The sequence below is a fragment of the Rattus rattus genome, chromosome 8 (genome assembly GCF_011064425.1).
Source record: "Rattus rattus isolate New Zealand chromosome 8, Rrattus_CSIRO_v1, whole genome shotgun sequence".
In the NCBI taxonomy this organism is placed as follows: domain Eukaryota; kingdom Metazoa; phylum Chordata; class Mammalia; order Rodentia; family Muridae; genus Rattus; species Rattus rattus.
In genome coordinates, this window is record NC_046161.1 from 30636543 (window position 1) to 30659228 (window position 22686).

At 49.0% G+C, this 22686-nt stretch overlaps 1 protein-coding gene across 3 annotated transcripts in view; it reads right to left on the reverse strand.

Annotated features, from left to right (window-relative positions):
• The window catches only part of St3gal4 (ST3 beta-galactoside alpha-2,3-sialyltransferase 4), a 48732-nt gene that overhangs the window by 24205 nt on the left and 1841 nt on the right, over positions 1–22686 (reverse strand). The window lies entirely within an intron of this gene.

Below are 22686 nucleotides of genomic sequence, written 5' to 3' on the forward strand. Positions count from 1 at the left end.
GGCCTCATCAGAGAATCTTGCAGCAGACAGTAAAGGTGCAGAGCCAGACTACGTGGTTCTCAGCCCTAAACGGGACATCCATATCACATGGCCTCCTTCCAAGGCTCAGGGACTATTGTACAAGAATGGGTAGAAAGGGTATAAAAGCCAAAGAAAGTAGATGACAAGATGTCTTTGGGACGCAGCAGGCCAGCTACACAGTAAACTCAGAGAGATTGTGACAGCATGTAGAAGGCCTGTGCACGCTCAGGGCAGACCCAATCCCAGCCTGAAGAGATGAGGTGGGCATGAAGTCCCATTCTTAGCCAGGGAGCTATTGGCAACTGACAGTTCCTGGGAGAGGAAGTGTCCATTTTCTTCTCTTCCTGTAGTCACTGGTAAGTCAACCACACTCCAGCAGAAGGTTATACACCCAAGAATATATGGACAGTATGAATTGGACTTGATGGGTATTAAAAAACAACAAAACAAACAACCAAACTTTGGTGCAGGGAAGGAGGTGTGTATTAGGGAAGAGTCTGGGGAGGAAGTGAAAATGATTTTATGAAATAAAAATTAATTAAAAATTTTAAAAATAAAAACGCCAGTCCCATTGCTTTGCTGTGGCTGACTTTAAACTCACTATGTAAGCTAGGTTGGCCTAGAATGCCGGATCCTCCTGACTCTGCCACCAGAGTCCTGATTATGGGCACATGCCACCGTAGGTATGTGAAAGATACTCTGTCTTTTATTACTAACTGAAATCGGGTTCTTTCAACCTCTGTTCTATGGGTTTTAGGAGCCAGGTAACTCACGGCTACAGCATCTTGTAGGCTATAGGACACTTAGTAGCATAGGTGAACTGTAAATACTAGACTCTATTCAGGCCTTTCCCATGTTACCAAATGCCTGAACTCCAGACACTGCTATGGGGCTATGCAAGCATTAATCTAAAGCCTCTAGATAATGCACTGTAACTGCTTCCATTTAGAGACAGAGACAGGGAAAAAGTGAAGGGCAAAAGACGGAGGTAAAAAGGGGGCCAATAGCACAATAACACGGTCAACCAGGACACCTACTGGGGAACTGATTTAGCATCAAACTATCGCCTCTCTGGGACCCCATTCTTAATCTCTAGTAGAAACTGTAGACACCCCCTAATAAAACTAACCCATGACAGAGTGGCTCAACTTGACTACCTCTGGAATGAACAATAATCCAGAAATGGAGGGCACACCTGTGATTCAGCTCTTGAGGCAGGAAGACAAAGGCTTCTGACCGGATCTTGACATGGAGATCTTGAAGCATCGTGGGCATGAAAAGCTTAGGCCCAGGCAAGGTAGTGCACCCATTTAATCCCAGGAGACCGAGGCAAACAGACCTCTGAGTTCAAGGCCAGCCTGGGACAAAGCAAGTTCCAATCCAGGTGTGGTGGTATATAGCTTTAATCTGGGCCACACCTGCTGGAGGCCTACATAAGGACATTGGAAGAAGGAAGAGCCGCTCTTCTTCACCTGCTGTAATTAATACAACCTCAGGGGCGCTCCTGTCAGTAGATGGTCAGCATCCTGGTTCTGCTTTACGGTGATCTCCAGTCATTGGTTACCTCCCCATGCGAACGAAGAACCCCATGAGCTGTCTTTGCAGATCTCTGGGGACCCACATTGCCAAGTCCTTTCTCCTTCATGGCCTAACTGTTCTCTCATGTGTCCTGCCCCCGTGACTCGGTGAGGGAAACGAGGCACACACCTTCCACTGGCCTCTGCGCTGGCTATAAACGGGGCCTGAGGGTTGTGTCTACACACGGGCGTGGATATCTATGCCTCTAGCACTTGGTTTACCTTCTCCACACTTTCCAGCAGCAACCCTCCGACACGGCTAATGCTCCCCTACCTGTAATGATTTTTTGTTGTTCTTTTTCCTGCTGCTGTACCACCAATAATTAGAACTGTGCCCGGCACACAGTCGGCTCTCAATACAAATTTGTTGGATTATCAAATGGATCTATCCATCGGGAATCACTGTCCTAACATATAGGTGGTAAAAGAATGGAAGACATTGTGGCAACAGGTTGGGTCCCCTTGGCGTCTGGTACAGGCCCCAGTAATGTCCTGGCTGGATGTCAGTTCCCATCCCTGTGTGGTGTGATCACAGGAGGCCTAATGGGAGACTCTTCCAGGCTATTCGTTTAGAGACTGCAGAGGAAAAGAGAAACTGACCAAATGTTTCCCCAGCCACCTCTGGAAGGTAGGGGCGTCCTACAAACCATCCAAGCACAAATGAAGGGGAGGAACACAACCTTCCCAGTGTAATCACAAGGTTCTCTCCGGTGCCCTCCTTTGGGTTCCACCCTAACATCACAGCCTGGAAGACTTCCATGTAGAAACATTTTATCATCCATCTAATAGAGTGTCTTAAAGATGAAACAACGTCAAGACATCCATGTGATATCTTGCTAGTCACAAGACCTCACAGGGAGCTGCCTGAAAATTATACTTCTGGTGTTTGCCTAGAAGGGCAGACACCAAATTCCATAAATTCTCAGGGCTAGAAAGCTGAAGTCCATGTGACCAAGTAGCCAGTCAGGAGGCCAGGTCAGGGACAGGATAAATAAAGGAGAAATGGTTGCCAATAGTAACCTGTCCCAGGTTCCTCCAAGCAGGGCCTCCTGAAGACAGCTCTTTTCCAACACTGCCTACCCAGGAGGCTAAGATACTGGAATCTGGGCTGGCTCCCCACCAGCACAGCCAGGCCCTCTCTCCTCTGGCCCACAGATGCCTTATCTGGAAATAGTGGATTATACTAGCCCTAATTTGGCCACACAATACCAACAAGCTCACGTGACTTAAAATACCTGGGTCAGGTTATAAGAAAAGATGGTTCAGTGGGTAAAGGTGTTTGTCGCCAAGACTAATGACTTGAATTTGATCCCAGGAGCCATATACTTGAAGGAAAGAATTGACTCTGCCTTCCATGAGTACACACACACACACACACACACACACACACACACACACACACACACACAGAGAGAGAGAGAGAGAGAGAGAGAGAGAAAGAGAGGAAAATGGAAAAAAACAAGCAGAAGTATTTTATGCCAGTTAACACTGACAGGGGTTCTAAGTAGAGGACATTTGTTGACTTCACAAACATTCTAATTTTTAAAAAGCAAACTTATCACCTAACTACAGTAATTACACATTGAAAGTGCAATATTTTGACAATATTACAATAGTAAAAGTAATTTCGTCACTTTATTTTTTTTTTCAAAACATGATCCAGTGCTTGGGAGGCAGAGGGAAGATGATCAGGAATTTAAGGTTATCTTCAGCTGGTCTGAGGCTAGCCTGGGCTACATAAGACTCTGTCTCAAAACAAAGGCTGAAGAGATGGCTCAGTGAATAAATGCAATTGCCACTAAGCTTGATGACCTAGATTTGATTCGCAGGAGCTATGCAGTAGACAAACAGAACCCCTTCCATGCGTTGTTCTCTGACCTCCACATGTACACTGTGGCACATGCATGCACATGTGCATGTATATGCACACATACACACAAAAACATTAAAATAACCTCATTTTTCTCCTCCTCTTCCTCCTCCCCCTCCTTCTCCTCTTCCTCCTCCTCCCCCTCTTCCTTCCTCTTCCTCCTCCTCCCCCTCTTCCTTCCCCTCCTCCCCCTCCTCCTCCTTCTCTTTTTTAAATTGAGACAGGGTTTCTCAGCATAGCTTTGGCTGTCCAGGTAATACTATGTAGACCAGGCTGGTCTCAAACTCACAGAGATCCTCTTGCCTCTGGTTCCCAAGTGCTGATGACATTGATGGTGTATGCCACTTTTTTTTAAATTTTATGTGTGTGCATGTGTGTACCTGAATGTATCTATGTGCACTTCATGCATGCAGGTCCCTGCAGGACCCAAAGGAGAGCAGGAGTTACAAGCAGTCGTGAGCTGCCCAATATGGGTGTTGGGAACTAAATCTGGATCCTTTGCAAAGGCATCAAATACTCTTAACCACTGAGCACTCGGTCTATAGCCCCATTCTAAGTGGTTTGTGGTTAGGGCTCCCATTCTATTTTTATAGGAGAGTCCTAAGCCAGACAGTTTGTAGAGGTAAGAAGACTGTTCCCCCTGCCTCTTGACTTCTCTCAGGCCATCTGAGCACAGAAGCACAATACAAGGTGACAATGTCTTAACTGTCCATAGGCTCTTCTCTGTCCCCACTCAACCTCTATCTTATCTACCATCTCACCCCAATGCCTACTCTTTGCAAACTTCTACAGAGCCCACCTCGATGAGCATTCATTTTTGAGCGAATGGGCAGGTCAGATGGAGCTGGCTGGACAGAGCCTTCTGTCTTCTCCTGGCCAAGAGCTGCACTTTGGGGGCAGGCTACTGGACCTGATCTCGCTGCTGGCAAGCTATGTGATTTAGAGATGACTGGGCTTCCCTAAACTTTGGGTCCCTGGTCTATAAAAGGAAGGTAGAGCCCCTCCCGCAATCTTCTCGTGCCTGTAAACAGATGTCTAAGTGATCCCAAGTGAGACAAGGGGAATGTCCACGAATAGTAGATATAAGCAGCACCCCATCTTCAAGTGTAACAAGTAAACCCAAGACTGAAGCCAGGTAAACCAGAGCGAAAGAAAGGTGAGTGAAAATGTAGACAGGATGGAGACCAGGCTGGACTGAACTCACAGAGATCCACCTGCCTCTGCTTTCTGGGGCCTGGGCATAAAGATCTATGGCACCGCACCCATCCCTAAGCCTTTTTAAAATTGTGCTAATTTTACATGCCCAAGTGTTTTGCATGTGTGTCTGTGTACCATGTGCATTGCCTGGTAACCACAGAGGTCAAAACTGGGCATCAGATTCTATGAAACTGCAGTTCCAGACACAAACTCATGTCCTCTGGAAAAACAGCCAGCGCCCTTAACTACTCAGCCATCTCTCCATCCCTGAGTAAAGATAGGCTTAAACGTGCTATCTTTACCTTGTGTTCTCTTGGGGGGTGAGGGGTGGTTGTCAGTTTGTGAGGCAGGGTCTTATTTTCTATGCAACTCAAGATGTCCATGAGCGTTAGATCCTCCTGCCCCCATGCTGTCACTACAGGTCTATAGCAGCATGCCTAGCACGGTGGTGCATTCCTGAACATCAACAGGTGAAAAGGCACAGACAGGAGGACTGAACGGGGTCCAAGGTCCTTGTACTATGCAGGTCTAATTATCGTCACTGTATCTCCTCCCCATTAAAGGTATCTTCCTTCCCCAATGAGAACAACTTTGGCCATATATTCCCCACCCCGCAATCTGCACACGGAAGAACAGAAGCTGGATAGAGGCAAAGGCATGCGTCAAAGCCAACAGTTTCATGTTTGGATCTCTGTTAGGATGCGTTCAATAGTGTTATGCCTGTGGGACTCAGAATCGTGTTACGGCCAGACTCCCCGCCCTTCTTGGCCACAGCATCCTCCGAGCTACCGAGTTGCCAGGAGCCTTCTCATCCTCACATTCACCTTCGTCACACCGGTTTGCTTCAGCTCCACTGTGGCAGCTACCCCATGCTATCTCTAATGTCCACTGGACTAGTCTCCCCAACACCAAATTGAATACGGGGTACGCGGTAAGAAACTGGCAGATTTTAAAATGAGCAAATGCCTACATTATTATCATTCGCTCGCTCAAGCAAATAAGCTAGACAACCGTGAGCAGAAAATTTCATCAAGTTAGAAAACTCCAGAGGTTTTGTGCTGACCTGGACACCCAAGGCGCTGAGGCTTGCTAGAGTCACTGGGAACTCAGGGCCAGCAGGGGTGACAACTATCTGCCAAATGCCCATGGCTACTTTCAAAAGGACACCTGTGTCGGCTTTATCACAAAGGACACTTGTGTCGGCTTTATCACAAGGCTCAACTACCACCAGGTCCAGGCTGCTGGAACACACCAGAAGCTGAAGACAGCAGACTCTGCGTGGCCCCAGGAAAGGTAAGGGCCCACTGGCACCCTATTTCTCTTTCCTTCTCACATGCTCCTCAAGATAGCTTGGCATAAAACACAGGGACCCGGCTGAGGAGGGCTCGAAGCACTCGACTCTGAAAAACCTGAAGTCCAACTTGGCCTCTGTAGTCGGAACTGGGATTCCTCCTCGAGAAAACGGGGTATCCCCTTCAGGCATGCACCTTTAAATTCAGCACTCGGGAGGCAGTGGCAAGCCAGTGAGTGGCAAGGCAGCGGTGGGGAGCAGAAGCAGGTAGCTCTCTAAGAGTTCAAGGCCGGCTTATATAGCAACTTTCAGGGTGGCAAGGGCTACAGAGTGTGATTTTGTCAAAAAACAACAAAACGCCTACATAAAAACCCAAAACAACAAAATCAGAGTACCAACACTAAGTCTCCAGAGGAGTCCAAGCTTAAGACGCATCACGCTATTTTAAGCCCATAGCCTCAGCGCCAGACCAGGACAGAGCAGGCACTTGGCATGACACACAGCAACCCGCTCCGCTCCGGTTCTGTTCCACTCCAGCAAAGGGAAGGGCTCAGCCACAGCTCCCACACATTCCCAAAACTGTGCTCACCTGTCTGTCCTCTCAGTGGCTGCCTCTACTCCTACACCACGGCACAAGACTGCAGTTGCCTGGAAGGATAAGCAGAGCGCCCCTGCCCAGGCTCCACCCGGCACTGAGCGCTGACCCACCTGTTGGCCCAGACTCACAGGAGCATTGGTGGGATACAGCATGGTGGAGTGGGCAGGAAGGAGGTCAACTGAGGAAGTCGTTCTCACTGTTGCCAGGCAGAACCTGGGGCTCCTGAGCAAAGCTTCTTTGCTGGGCAGCTGTCCCTTCAGAAGAGACTCCCAAAGCCACGGCCTCCCTCACAGTGGTGCGCAGGGCTCAAGACTCAGGCTTCAAATGAGTCACGCACAACGCATGTGATCTACAAGTATCAGCAATCCCACAAATTGGAATAATAAAAAAAAAACCCCACTAAGCCAAAGAAAAACAAAGGGTACAATTAGATCCAACAATTCTACTTCCGGGTATGTACCCAATGGAAATGAAACCGTGACGTCCAGGAAATTTATTTTCTGCAGCATTGGTCAGTCATGAGATCCAAAGTGTAGAGGCAATCCAATCAGGGACATTGGTGCCCGTGTCTGACCACTGGGACATAATGGATGAACACTGAGGACAATACGCTAAGTCAAATGATGCAGTCACAAAGACACACCGTCTGACTCTTACTTACAGGAGGTGCTCAGTAGTCAGAAGCATAGCAACAGGATGTAGAAACGTGGTTGAGGGGATAGGGTGGGAGCCGCAAAACGAGTTGTCCCGGGGGCTCACCGTTTTTGTTTCATGAAACGAAGAGTTCTTCAGTGTGATGGTGGAGACGGCTGCACACTATAAATGTACCTAATACCCTTGACCTATGTACTTATAATTGGCTATGAAAGGAGGCAGGGGGATGGCTCAATCCATCAAGGACTTGCCCTGAAACACAATGACCTGAGTTGTCCCCAAAATCCATGTAAAGACCCCTGGGTCAATTTGAATAAACCTAAAAAGAAATAATCGCTTTGTGAGCATAGCAGTATTTACCCAGACAAGCTTGTGAGCTCCAGACCAATGACAGCAAATCTTATCTCAAAAAGAAAAAACAGGTAGTGTTCCCGAAGATGACACTGAAGGCTGCCCTCTAGACTCCACATGAACACCACACACACACACACACACACACACACACACACACACACACACACACACTTTAAAATTTTTAAATGAGTAGAGCGCTTGCCTAGCGAGCGCAAGGCCCTGGGTTCGGTCCCCAGCTCCGAAAATAAAAAAAAACCAAAAAAAAAAAAATTTTTTTTTAAATGATTAAGATAGAAAATATAAGAAAATATAAGGTTATGATTATGTATTTTCCCCACAATAAATCAGGGAGTCAGGTCTGATGGTACATGCTTGTAATCCTAGCCTATAATTCTAGCACTTAGCTGAGACAGAAGACAAGAGTTCAAGGCCAGCCTAGGCTACACAATCAGAAAATGTATTTTACAAAAAGAGAAAGAAAGCCATACACACCTCAAAGTCTAGCGATTCCATTCCTGGGTGTACCTCAGAATAAACCTCCCTTTCATACGGACACCCATCCAAGAGCAATGTAACAGCAGAACAGAGAAATAGGTACCAGGTAGAGAGCTGGCTAAGTAAACTGTGGTCTCTTCGCACAACTGAGTACTGCTTAAACTGACTAACTAATCCATGTGGATTGATTCAGATAAACCTAAAAGTATAAATTTAACTTCTATGTGTTACAAACCGATAAAGTATGGAACAGAAAACAATACTGTTTGTAGTGTGTGTGTATGTGTGTGTGTGTGTGTGTGTGTGTGTGTGTGTGTGTGTGAATTATGTGTGTGTGGTATAAACAGAGGTATATCCAACTTTGAGTGACAAATTCTAGACATGTTAGAAGAATTGACTATAGATGTAATCCTTTAGTTTTATACTTGTAATATCCCCCTTCCCCCTCCTCCCTCCCTCTCCCTCCCTGGGCTGGGATTGTACCTAATGAGCAGTTTGACTCCCAACCTCTCCCCCACCCCTTCTCCTCCTTCCCCTCCTCCCTCACCACCTCCTTTTCCTCCTCCTCCTCCCTCACCTCCTCCTCTTCCTCCTCCTCCTCCTCCTCCTCCTCCTCCTCCTCCTCCTCCATTTTAGATGGGAGCTCTTGTAGCCAAGGTCAGACTTGCACCCTATTCTCCCACTTTTGCCTCAACCTTGTATTTCTTTCCTTTTCGATGGGACTACGGATCAACCCCGGGTCCTCCTCTGCTAGGTAAGGGCAATGCCACTCAACCCTTCACGCTTTTCTCTCTTAAAGGGAAAAGAAAGCCTGACAGAACATGGGGAAGTGTTTGCTTTTACTAATTTCACAACTTGGTTGGTTAACGCTAGTCTCTTGTTATGTTTTTAAGTTGAGGGGCTGGAGATGTGGCTTGGTGGGAAGAATGTTTGCCTGGCACATGCAAGGCCAAGACTCAACCCTCGGCACTGAGTAAGTCGGGTGTGACGGGTCACGTCTGTCATCTCAGCCCTTGACACACGGGAACTGAGAGCAGGAAGAGCAGAAGTGCGAGGTGGTTCTTGGCTCCATGGAGATTTTGAGGCTAGCCTGAGCTAAATGAGACCATACCTCGAGGGGGAGAAAACAATCAAAGCAGAACAAGGACTTAAACATGCAGCTTACTGTGGAGGATATGAACAGCACATATGAGAAGATACTCACCTACATGTAAAGACCACAGCCTGGGTAAAGCCCTTATCTGTATACGCAAGGGCCTGAGTCAGGGCCCCAACACCAGAGTGAAAACTCCAAACTCCAGTGTGTCCGGGACACCATTTTTTCACTGATCTCCACAGAGATCTATGGCATACAGCAATGGAGGAGAATAAGGGAAATGGGGCTCCGTAAGTGGAACTGAAAACCAAGTCAACTTTGTGGGTAAAGATTGGGCAATATTTATCAACATCCTTGTTTCCCCGGAATCCACTGGCAGAAGTTTACTCTGCTTAGAAGCCTGGTGTTTGCACAGAGACCTGTCTATCAAGGTCCTCATAGAGCACCTCTATGTATTTTTTATCATTGTTTTTGTAGACAGGTCTCATTATGCTACCCATACTGGTATCAAATTGCTAAGCATAACCACCCCTTTTCTTCACTCTCTGGGGCTGGGACTATGGGTACTTGTCACAGCGCCAGGCTCCTGGCTCTTTGTATATCAGCAAAAAATGGGAACAATGTAAATGTCTAGCCACACAGACTATGTCAATGCCATAATGACAGAGATTGAAAAACACTATGCAGTGGAGAGAGAATCTAAATCTACACGTTCTGCCACCAAGTGACCCCTGAAGTCCAGTATTAAATTCCTAGAACCACGCAGAAGCGGTGTGTGCATCTCCAGATTCACTTTTAGCAAAAGCTTACATCGTGCATACATCTATCTGCATATGAATAATTTAATCGGAAGGACGCAGAAACAAACGGAGGTGGTTGCCTTGAATGGGGAGCAGAGTTTGGAAGGAAGAGACATTTTTCATTCTGGGGGATTTGTCTTTTAAAACTTTTTATTTAAGTGAAGGCGGGAAGTTGTGTTGTCTAGGGTGGTCCCAAACTCACAATCCTCACACTCCAGCCTCTGGAATGATAGGACTCCAGGTGTGAGCTTGGAACTTGAAACTTGTATTTGAGATGGGAGTATGTATGTATGTATGTATGTATGTATGTATGTATGTATGTATGTGTGGGGGTGCGTGCACACACGTGCATGCACGCACGTGTTCATCTGCCTGTCCATCCATCTGTCTGTGTGTCTCAGGCAGGTCTCAGACAGCACATGCTGGCCTCTAGCTCACTCTGAGGATAGCCTTGGATTCCTGATCCCCCTATTTCCATCTCTCAAGTGCTGTAGTTGGAGGTATGCACCACCACACTGGCCTCTCAGACACGCTTTGGGGCTTTAACTTCCTTAAAGTGGTGAGTACACTGCACTTTTAATTGAAATAAAAACTCAGTGCGAAAGAGAGAGACCTAAAGTAAAATTCTACAAGTAAGACTACAGCGTTGAGAGTCTCACATACCTGGACCTGAATTTTGAATTACCCATCAGTTTTGAGACTCCAAGTCACAGGTTTTCTGCTGTGTGACTGAGGGGTGAAAACACAGCAGCTCAATCTGGTAGAGTGACTTAAAGTGGCAAAGAACAGTGGCTATTAGGTTTGTTGCTGAGGTGGAAGCAGCTGACCTTGGTCTGAAGGACACATGAGCAGCTCCTGCCTTGGTCATAGACCTGGTCTTCTTACTCTTCCTCGTGTCCCACTCCAAGGACAGAGACTAGCACAAATACACATGGGACACACACGCGCAGACACAGACGCACACACAGACACACACACACACACACACACAGAGACACACACACAGACACAGATGCACACACAGACACACACACAGACACAGACACACACACACACACAGACACACACACACACCCCATCCAGGATGGATCACCCAGCCCTCTCTCTGCTTCATAGATGGTGCAGGGCCATGCGCAGATGGTGAGGTTATTTCTAATGTACACAACAGCTCTGTATAGGTTAGCAACGCCACACACGATGACAGCCATGCCTTCTGCAAAGACCTGGGAGTGCAACAGGCCAGGAGTTTGCCAGAGCTCCCTGGGACAGCTGGTGGGGCCAACGTATCTGTGTTTATAATTCTATGCATCACTTCCTCCTGCTTTCACACTCATTGGTGGTTTCAGAGGAACTGATCTTGCACCTGGTGACCAGCTCTGATGACTCTGATTCTAGGGTTACCGCACAGAACCCCAAAGTGAGATCACCTACAGAGTAGTCCCACAAGGCGCAGGAGAGCCATGAGCAACTCCTCCCTTACCTACTCCCCAAAAGAGCAGGTCAGGAACAGTATCTCCCGTCCTAGTGCAGTACCCTTGGGCTTCAAAAATACAACAAGGACCTAAGAGATAGTGGCACATGCCTTTAATCCCAGCGCTCTGGAGGCAGAGGTAGGCGGATCTCTGAGCTCAAAACCAGCCTGGTCTACAGAGTGAGTTCCAAGACAGCCAGAGCTACAGAGAGAAGCCCTGTCTCTAAAAACTAACAAACAAGTTAAAACAAACAAAGAAACAAAAGGCTGGACATGGAACAGAAACCAAAGCCAGCGTGGGCCACAGGTCCCAAATCCACGCCACTGTTCTGTTAACACCAAGAGCTAGAGATGAGACAACGGGCCCACAGACGTAGTTTACACTTAAGTAAAGACAGACATATGACAAGGAGAGAAATCATGAAAGTAATGTAACAATGTCTCATACTGGGAAGCCACTGACCCAGGGCAGTGGTGCGGAGAGTAACTGGGCAGGTCCTCTGCAATCTAGTTGGGGCCTCTCTCAAAGAAGCTGGGTTTAACCTGAGATCTATATGGGACAGAGACAGAAGGTTGTGGACTGAGAAAAATACAAAGACCTAAATCTGTCAGATGTAAAGATGGTCAGAGAGAGCCAAATGTGGTATCGAGGATAGCCCAGGGACCAAGAGATCTGAGACCCTACACGGGCCACCCGAGGAACACGGGGTTGTTTAGGTGTCCTAAAAAGTCACAGTGGGGTATTAGTAAACGAGTGACACCACTGGATTAAATGTTAAAAGGTTCCCAGTGCAATTGTGCAGCCCCGAGAAATTCCGTGTACTGTTAAATCATTTCATGCACTCCTGCTCTTTCTTTTGTATTTATGGGTGGTGAGTGTCAGTTTTCTCCTGCCCGAGGTCACAATCCCAGGTCTACATTCACACTCGCACTGGAGAACACGGCCAAATCTGGACAGTTCACAGGCACACTGGAGAGGAAGGCCACCTACTCTTTCCCCTCTCTCCAAGTGCAATATCTCTGACTCAGAGTCTGTGCCCAGGCTCTGCGCTGGTTCCACCCGACACAGCCAGCCAGCTAGACCTTGGGCAGACCCTCTTAGCCTGGGTGGGCCCTCCAGACAGTGCCACTCTCTAAGCAGCTTCTTCCAGAGTCATGTTCCTTCTGTAGTGAATGACCCGCTCTGGCTCAGACAGAGGCACTGTGGCCTACGATGGACATTTTTAACGTCCTAAAAGAGCCTCATGAGCTCAAAATACTGCAACTCTAAAATGCATTTAATATCCATGATCTATGTGCTAAACACCCTATCTTGACAACACAGCCTACTGTCGGGAGGGCGCCAATGTTCACATGTGACTTTGTGGCAGGAAGGGGTTCTGTCATTTTCCAGCATCACAAGATAGCCATCCTGCATGTCACTGGCCTGGTAAAGGCAAAACTCAAACCTCTAAATAGTTTCTACTCCATGTGTATTGCCTTTATATATTAGAAAAGTTTTTTTAATCACTGTATTCTCCACATGTCATTGTAACTTTTTCTTTTACCTTAAATCAAAGCTTTGTCAGCTGGGAACTAGCTGTGTTCCCTAACTCTCCCCAGAGCTCCAGGCCTGCTGCTGGCTGTCGGCTGTTAGAAGCCCCTCCCCAAATCCGGATCTTTTCGGCAGGTCTGTACTCCCTCCTCCCTGCCCCAGAACATCTGGTCAGCTCTAAGTGGGCCAATGACCCACAGTGGCAAGGAAGTCGTTAGGTATCCATAGGGGGAGTCTGGATTCCTAGGAAGAGCCCAGAATTAAAGGTATAAGGAGGTGTGAAAGGCCAGGCTGTAGAAGAGCAGGGTGGCAGTGTGGGAGCAAAGGGCCTCCTAGACAGATGTGCAGAGGGAGGAAGCAAGGCCAGGCTCCCTCATATTAGTCTGTCTCCAGACGAGGGAGAGGTTAGAAAGAGGCGCTCTTTGGGCAGTCCTCAGCAGGAAGTGATAGAGGAGCTAGTCAGACGCACGGACACACACACATACACACACGTACATAAGCGCACATACAGACGCGTACATATATATACACATACATACACATACACGCACATACAGACACATACACATACCCATACACACATATACATATATAGACACACACATATATACACATACATACACATACATAAACCCACACACACACATACACACATACAGACACACACATACACACATATATATACCCATATACACACACATACACACAAATTCACACACACACATATACCCATACACACACATACACGTCCATACACACACACACATTCACACACACACACACACACACACACACACACACACACACACACACACACACACACACACACACACACACACGGCACGGGTAGGGGAAGGTGAGAGCCTTAAGTGCTGCAGAAAAAGCTCAGGCTTTGAAGTCCCGCAGCAGAGCCTCTGGGTCAACAGGCTGGCTGGTGTTCAGGTTTTCAGAGCCTTCCCCACCTACCCCCTTGTGGGGAGGGTAGAAATTACTGTCCGAGCACCTACAGCTTCGTTACATCACAGAACCAAGGGACACGGTGGCCCCTCCCTTGCAAACTCGCTTTGCCTCCGTAACACCTACACTTAAGCCCTCTACGCCATAACTTGCACATACCTCTCAGTGCATACTGGCCGTTACTAAGAACACACATGGCAGCACAGTGGCCCCATACATACCCACAAGTCCTCACAAATGCAGCTCTCATTCCTTCCCCTGCCCTACCCACTCCACAGCCACGTACAGCTTCTGAGGTCTGCTGGGCCCCGGAGGCCAGTGCACTCTCTTCCTCCATTCCTTGGTGCTGTGTTGCGCTCTGGTTTCGTCAATTTCAGCTCCGGCTCGGCTGTTTGTTTGTTTGGCTGGAGGTCCCTGGAGCTATCTGCCAGAGAGGAGCTTGGAGGAGCGGGGAGTGGCTACATCTGCTCTCGGGGGACCTCTGAAAGTTGGATAAAGGGAATCCCTGATCCCGTGGCCTCTGTCCCTCCAAACCCAGCTTCTGAGAGGAAAGATCACCTCCTGACACCTTCAAAGGCAGTGGGAAGGGGGAAACCAAAGAGGAGGCCACAGGAATAAAAACAGAAGGAAGATGCAAGGCAAGAAGTCTCAAGACAGAGACACACTTCAGCCACAGGATGGACCCCTGGGGAGTGTCCCCACAGAGCTGGAGGATGAAACCACCATTCAATAGAGTGGCTGACACTCACAGCCTGCACTTGCCCTGCCGTCCTCCGTCCTCCGGGGTTGTTCAGTCCTGTGCACCTAATCTATATGAGGGACTGACCTCTCAGCTCACTGAGTACCAAACCTAGAAAGCCCTAGGTCCCCTCGGTCCTCCCCGTCTGCCTCCTACCCTTCGCCCTGCCCCCAAGCCCAGCCCCCACTGACCTCATACAGAGTGTGGGCTCAAGCCTTAGGCTTCAGCATTCCCATGATCCTCCGCAGCACCCAGGCCTGGAAGAAGGTAGTCAAAGCGTAGGACTGTAGCCAGTCAGTGCTTGGGGACTGAGGACGAGAGTCTAGGTTTGTTCAGCATGTCTGGGTTAAACCCTACACCTACTCCCGCTATGGAGCAGCAGGCCCGGGTATCGTCCTATGGAGTACCTCAGGGCAGAGACCCCACGTAAACTGCAGCAATGCCTCGGGTCGACACACAAATCCAAACCCCTAGCTATTAGACCCCAAACCCATACTCAGGATAACTGGTATCTTGGCCAGTAGTCCCCTTCCCTACCCTTCTAGGAAACATACTTTTCTACAAGTTCAACGTGCATGGCCCTTGCGACACTTTTCCAGATGCAGCAAAAATCTTTTTAAAAGAGAGAATAAACAACGATGGGTACCAGAGAAACCGAGAAACTGAGGCACGGAGAATAGACTCGGAGGTAACCTAGAAAGATGAATTCCCTCGGGGTGCAGGCTCCCTATGAGGCAAAGAGAGACCAGGTCCACCAAATATTCTCTAGGTCTGCTCTAGTGTTCATTAAATGTCAGGTCCCAGGCTCTGGTCCCCACCCCCACTCCAGGGCACACCTGGCTCTAGCTAGCTCAGCTGGCCTTGTCAGCCTGTTAGTCTGCTCCTGAAAGGATGTTTTCTTCCCTCTGAGATTTGGACAGCTGCTGAGGAGAAAGTGATATAGAGAACTGGGTGTTGCAGGGGGCAGAGCCACAGATGGTGCTAACCTGCAGGCTGAGTGGAGTTAAGAAGGTGGCCAGCTTAGCTACCGCTTGTCCTGGCAGGGTGCAGGGAAGAGCTGCCTTCTAGTCACTGGCAAAAGGAGGTTCTGGAAGCAGGGTTGGTCTAGGACAAGGGAACAGGACCTCAATGGCAAGGGAAGAAAACGAATCAGTTTATTTTATTTTATATTTCTTGTTTGTTTGTTTGTTTGTTTTTTTCAAGACAGGGTTTCTATGTGTAGCTCTGGCTGTCTTCAAACATGCTCTGTTGGCCTCATACTCACTGAGATCCACCTGCCTCTGCCTCCTGAGTGCTGGTATTAAAGGCATACGCTACCACTGCCCAGTTCTATGACATCTGTTCAGTTAAAGGGTGGGGTCAAGGACCAACTTCTAGGACCCATTACCAAACCCTACCTGGCCTCACTCCCAAACAGGTTGGCCCACAGCCCTTTCTTAGCTGACGGGAAGGGTCCAAGGGGAGGAAGACAGCATGGAAAGAAAGGTGCTAGGCCTGAAAGTCATCCCCTACCCACTTCTGGAGGCAGGAAATGGTCAGAGGCAGAATCAAAACCTCCACTCTTCCACCTCACTCACTCGGCTCACTCTTCCCCTCAGTGGTCTCACCAGCTCCCTTCTCTCCCAAGCCCCTTCCTGATGTCTCCAAGTACATTTCCTCCTGTACCTCCCCTGCCCCCACCCTCGTTACATAAGGGGCCTGAGAACACACAGAGGGAACTTTGTTGTCAAACCAAATCCATACGGAGCCGGAATCAGCCAAGGCAGCTGTTCCCCATTCCCTCCGCCTTGGCAGGGTTGAAACTCTGGGCAGGAAGCCCCTACACGCCTCCATTTGGGAAGACAGGGGACAAACACTGGCCCCAGGGCCCCTGGGCAGCTGAATGGGTGGCCGGGGATCAGTCACCATTGCGTTGGACCACAGCAAGGAACCAGCTGGTCTCCAAGAGAGAACAAAGCCCCAGTGCAAAGCCAAGGTCCCCAAGACAACAAAGAAGCCAACTCTAGGCCAGGAGCGGGCAACAGTGTGCCAGGCTCTAGGCAAGGAGTACAGATCCAGACAAGTGCATCCCAGGTCTGTATACACGCACACGCGCGCACACACACACACACACACACACACACACACACCATCCCAAGTACAAAAGGTGTGCTCACTGGGATGGGGCTAGGCAGAAACCTCTCTGCTCTAGCCAGCGCTCTCTCGCTCTCTCTCTCTCTCTCTCTCTCTCTCTCTCTCTCTCTCTCTGTGTGTGTGTGCGCGCGCGCGCGCGCGCGTGAGCGTGCGTGCCTCCAGGGCAATACTGGGAGCTCTGGAGAGCTGAAAGAGATGAAGGGGGGTGGGGGGACAAAAGAGAGTCCAGAAGAGGAGGCAATGAGCCTAGAGAGAAGAGCCCACGGTGTTTATAAGGATAGTCCCCACACTCCATTAACATACCCTCTTCCCCAAGGCCTTCAGCCCTTGCCCTCTCAAACTGATATGGCCAGTTTAGTCTAGTCCAGGACACAGGGCATTTCCAGACCCTTCATTTTATCTCACCAAATCTGAGGGGACCACTGTGCCCCAGAAGAGATTAGCCTCAACAACTGGGAGCATGAAAAGCAGACAGGCTGAAGAAGAAAGGCACGGTGGTAGGGGTGGTTTCAAGAAAATCAGGGTCACACTTGAGGCTAGGCCCTGCACGTTCCCTCTCAGCCTGAACAAGAAAAGAGGCCAGTCTGGGCTTCTACTCTTGTGAAAGGAAATATCATAGAGCAGGTACCAGGTACCAGTCAGGTGCTAGTGCAGAGGATATGATGATGATGATGATGATGGTGATGATGGTGGTGGTGGTGATGATGATGATGATGATGATGGAGTCCCTATCCTCCAGCAAGTTGACACTAATACCTACCTCTTTGGTCTCTTGCAGGGAAAGAAATGTTTATCTCACTTTGCATTGTAATCCCTTAAGTGAGGCAGATACTAATGCCTGTACCTCAACAAACAAGCAGGCATTCTCATTTAAAACCAATCAAAAGCAAGATCTGCCTGTGCTCACTTGGCTGGACAGAGGACAACAGAAGTGACTCTGGGTCTTGCCCAGCTCCATGCCCTTCTTCCCCAGGGCCAAAAGGCAGGAAGTCCGCCTGGGGTAAAAGAAGGCCAGCCAGCATTGGTACGCACTATATCGGAGGCACTGAATGTTATCTGCAGTGCTATCTCATTAAGGAGTGTTAATTTCTTGGAGGTGTAAATATTGCTAACAAGGGCTGCTGAGGGTAGGGAAGAAGGGAGGCTGCGAGAGCCCACAACCTGTCCCCACAGACTCAAATCCCCTGGCTTCACAGCATCTCGGAGGAGCCTTTGGCTCTGCCCGTACTCAGAGGTACCTTCCGGACTCAAGCTTGCAAGAGTGAGATGTGTGCAGACTGGAGAAAGCAGAGGGGCTCAGGAGGCCTTCCTAGGGAACACTGGCTCACACAATGGACAAAGGCCATTCAGGACGGTCCTTACCAGAAGATGACGGAGCCATGTGGCAAGGCTCTGGGAGCAAAGGCTAGGAGGTGACAAAGCCATATGGCAGGCTACCAGGAACAGGAGAAACTCAGACGAACAGAGATTTAGAAGGCAAACAGACTTTTTTTTGTTCAGCTAAGAAACCCTCTGTCCCAGTTGCAGAAGGATTTAGCTGGAACTCCAGTATGTGGAAGGAAGAACAAAGCCCTGAGTCTGTAGATGCCTCAAAACTGAGTGCTCAGTCCCCAAGACACGTTTCTTGGGCAAATAACAAGAAGTTGACACAGGAACAGGAAGTGAGGTTATGACTAGTCTTTGAAGGGATCTGAAAGTTACAAAAAAAAAAATAAGGAGGGGGTAACTAGCTGGACTTAAGAGTGGCGAACGGGGCATGTTCTCCTCGGGGACTCCTGCCTGCCTGTGTCTGAATACACCCTTATCCTAGCACAGGATGAAGTCTGGGCAGCATAAAGACAAAGATAGAAAGCCTGAGCCACATTTTCCCAATGTTTATCAAGCAATCGTTCGGTAGTCTTCATTTCGGACAATAAGAAAGTACCGGTGAGAGCCAAGGGCAGCGGAGGGTACATTTAGTCCCAACACTTGGGAAGCCGAGGCAGGCAGATCTATGAGTTCTGGGCCAGCCTGATCTACAGAGTGAGTTCTAAGACAGCTAATTAAGGCTACACTGTGAGCAAAACAGACAAAGACCCTAGGGCTTGAAGTCCTAAACCTTCCAGGAGGAAAATGCCTTAAAAGTGCTCAGATCCGGGAGAGATGGCTTAGCGGTTAGGAGCACTGACTGCTCTTCCAGAGGTCCTGAGTTCGATTCCCAGCAACCACATGGTGGCTCACAACCATCTGTAAAGGGATCCTCTGATGCCCACTTCTGGTCTGAAGACAGCTACAGTGTACTTGTATACATAAAATAAATAAATCTTTTTAATAAAAAAAAAAGTGCTCAGATCCACTCCACACTACCAAAAAGCCTCCCTGTCCTTTGTCTCTCTTCTACACTGCCCTTGTCTCTGTCAAGGTCAGGGATGTGTCTCAATGACCCTCAACGGCCATCACACAGCATGCTTCTAAAATCTTGAAGGTGGTCATCTGAAGAGGCCCTCGATGCTGCCTCTCCCTAGCCAGCTGGTGCAGCCTGCGACAAGGGAATGTGTGCATTTTATTCTATAGCAAGGTAAAAATGTGCATATCTTCCCTCCAGTTCTGTGACAATCACTTGGGATCAAAGTAACTATAGCTGAATTTTTCCATTCCCAGAGCTCCAGGACCCCTCCAGGCTATGCCACCAATAATCTGACAAATCCTCAACACCAGTGAATGCCCGGCCCAGCATCCCTCCTCCTGGGGCAATGACCTCAAAAGGACAAGATGGGGGGTCTTTGGGTCAGCCCAGACCAGGGATCACAGAGCACCAGACAGCAGAGGTAATCCTCTCTAAATCCAGGCACCGCACCAGGAACGGTGACCTGGGTGGGTGCCCGGGCTTAGACACCAACAGAGCCCCTCCCCTTCCCCACGTGTCCCAGCGGTTGCCCAAGAAAGTCTTTTCAGCCTTGTGGGCGGCGGCCGCATTTCCAAGGAATAAGAAGAGCAGGCAGGCAGGGCAGATGGAAGTAATTACCGGCGGGGCAGGCGGGCGGGAAAGAGGCGAGTAGCAGAGTTGGGAGGGGCCAGCAGGGAAGGAGACAGGGAGGGAGGGGAACCCTGGCCTGCCCCACTGAAAGGGCTGAAGAGCCCAACTAGACATAGGTTCTGGCAGCACTGAGAGGCCTGTATTCGTAGTCCCCCTTTGATACTAAATCTCCATGACCTTGACTTCTTTCTCTCATATATATACATATATGATGGGACTGGTTAAGACAAGCTCCACCTCAGGGCTGAAAAGTGCAGGCTTGGGAAACACTCTCAGTCCCCTGGCCCCACAGTTTATGAGTGGAGTATGACCTTGGTGGAGTAACTGTCATCTTCTCCAGCCTGTTTAATTACAAATGGACTTCGTTTACAAAGAGGCTTGCACGAGGTAACTCGTGGGGTACTGCAATGCTCTCTCTCTCTGCCCTCTTTTTCAGTTTTCCTTTAAACAGTGTGTGTTCTCACAGGTGTGCGCCTATGGCTGTGAACACCTACCACAGTGTGTGTGTGTGTGTGTGTGTGTGTGTGTGTGTGTGTGTGTGTGTGTGTGTGTGTGTGTGTGTGCGCGCGCGTGCAGATCAGAGGACAACCTCAGCCTTTAACCTTGTTTGAAACAAGGACTCTCTGTTGATCACACAGCATATGCCAAGACAGCTGGCCCTCAAGCTTCCAGTGATTCCCCAGTCTCCATTTCCCACCTCACTATAAAAGTCCTGGGATTACAGAGATCTGTCCTCCCACAAGTCTCAGGGGCTCACTCAGGCCCTCGAGATTAAGTAGCAAGTGCTTTTACCTACAGAGGTATCCTGCTACCCCTAATAAATTGTTTGAGTCAAAACTCATGTAATCCAGGCTGGCCTCCAGCCTCTAAACTCCTGGTCTTCCTCCCTCCGCCTCAGAAATACTAGGATGAACCGCCATGCCTAGCCCTAAGTCCCTTTTTATTGTAAGAGTATGTATGCTTCAACATATAGGACAGAGGGTAACCACCGATGCAAGTGGCATCACTGTAGCAGCTGTGGAACTCACACCTGGAGGAAGACTCGGGCCCCATGCAGGAAAGGACACCATCAAGCTTCAACCGTTCTTGGGCTTCCTCACATTCACTGGGCATCAGCTCAGACCCTTGCCTCACCTCAGACCGAGCTGCAGCTTCCTTCTCCCTGCCCAGCCTAGAGCAGATCCAAGGGCTTCACAATGGACACAGTCACAGCTGCTTTCTACCTGGCAGCTTTGGGGATCAGGTAGGAAGAGCTGCACTTGCGGACGCCCATATCCTGAAAGCAAGAGCCCAACATAACCCTTGGGTGGATTTCAGACCAGGCTCTGACTGAGATTTTCTTACTCCTTGGGGCCACGTGCAGCCGCTACCTCCACCTGCATTAGTCAGACACACCTCAAGACTGCAGAAGGTATGGAGGGTTGGAGGGCATTGTCCACCTCTGGCGGGGAGGGGGGAGTTCTGAGCACACACAGATGTGTCGGAGCTTCTCTGGAAAAGGCTAACCAAAGGGGATGTCGGCTAACGACTACAGCCATGTCCTAGGCATTTCCTTGTGGAAACTAAAAACTTTGGGTTAGAGCCAGGGATGTTCAGGAAGAAGGGGGATCCTAAGGGCTAGAGAAAAGAAAGAGCAGGAACTATGCTGTGCGGCACCAGTTCATTGCAGGGAAGTGGTGTTAGGGGATTCAACACCGGGGAGTGGAGTGGGGACCGGGAACTCCACTTGCACTGCCCTCCGATGCCCTAATCTATCTCCTAATGGATACAGCTCTGCCCAGATCAAAATCTGTAGGCTCAGCCTTCAGACCTTCTTAGGACCCCACGCTCCTCCCTGCGGCCGTGGCCTGGAACCTGACAGCTTGCGGTCACTGTATTACACAACGAATACAATTGTCTTGTGTTATCTGTAGTTGTGTCTCCGATGCAGGGTGTAGAACTTGAACCGTGATAACAGGGGTTCTTACTTCATGGGGCAGCCACTCTGAGGAGACAACAGAGGTCTAGAGTAGCCTGCAGAGCAGGGGCAGATGCCAGCCCAGTAGAGTAACTGCAGACCAGCCATGCCTCGAGATGGTGCTAGGAAGCGGGACTGACCTCTGTTCTTCCATACTCAGGGAAGAAAGGAGGTCCCTCCCAGGATTTCTGATGATCCCAGAAAGGGGCAGATTCTTAGTTCTACCTGGAAAATGAAATCCTATGACACTAAAACAGCTGGCAGGCTAGAGAGGCCAAGGCACTTTTGTGGGTGAGTCACTGGTTCCGGGAAGGGAGCAAGATAGGGAAGGGAAGAGAGCCTAGAAGGCACTGGGGGCTTCCTCACCCTGGGCCTCCACCCCTAGTGAAATGGGGGGCTTCCACTCTTTGAATAGCAACTAATTCTCAAGCTAAATATCCCCTTCAGTTTAAAGCCTAAGCAGGCAACTCTAAAAACAATGTGTATGAGTGTCTTGCGTGAGTGTGGTGAGTGTGTTGTATTTATGTGCACTGTGTGCATGCCCGAGTCTGTGGCTGCCAGAAGACGGTGTTGGATCCCCTGGACCTGGAATTAGCCACTATATGGGTACTTGGGGATCAGTGCTATCTTTGGAGAGATATAACCCCAGAATAACCTTGGAGAATAACCCCAGAAGAGGGTTATTAAGACAGGGAGGGTCTCGGGCTGGAGAGTTGGCTCAAGGGTTAAGAGCACTGACTGCTCTTCCAGAGGTCCTGAGTTCAATTCCCAGCAACCACATGGTGGCTCACGACCATCTGTAATGGGATCCGATGCCCTCTTCTGGTGTTGTCTGAAGACAGCGACAGTGTACTCATATACATAAAATAAATAAATAAATAAATAAATAAATAAATAAATAAATCCTAAAAAAAAAAAGACAGGTT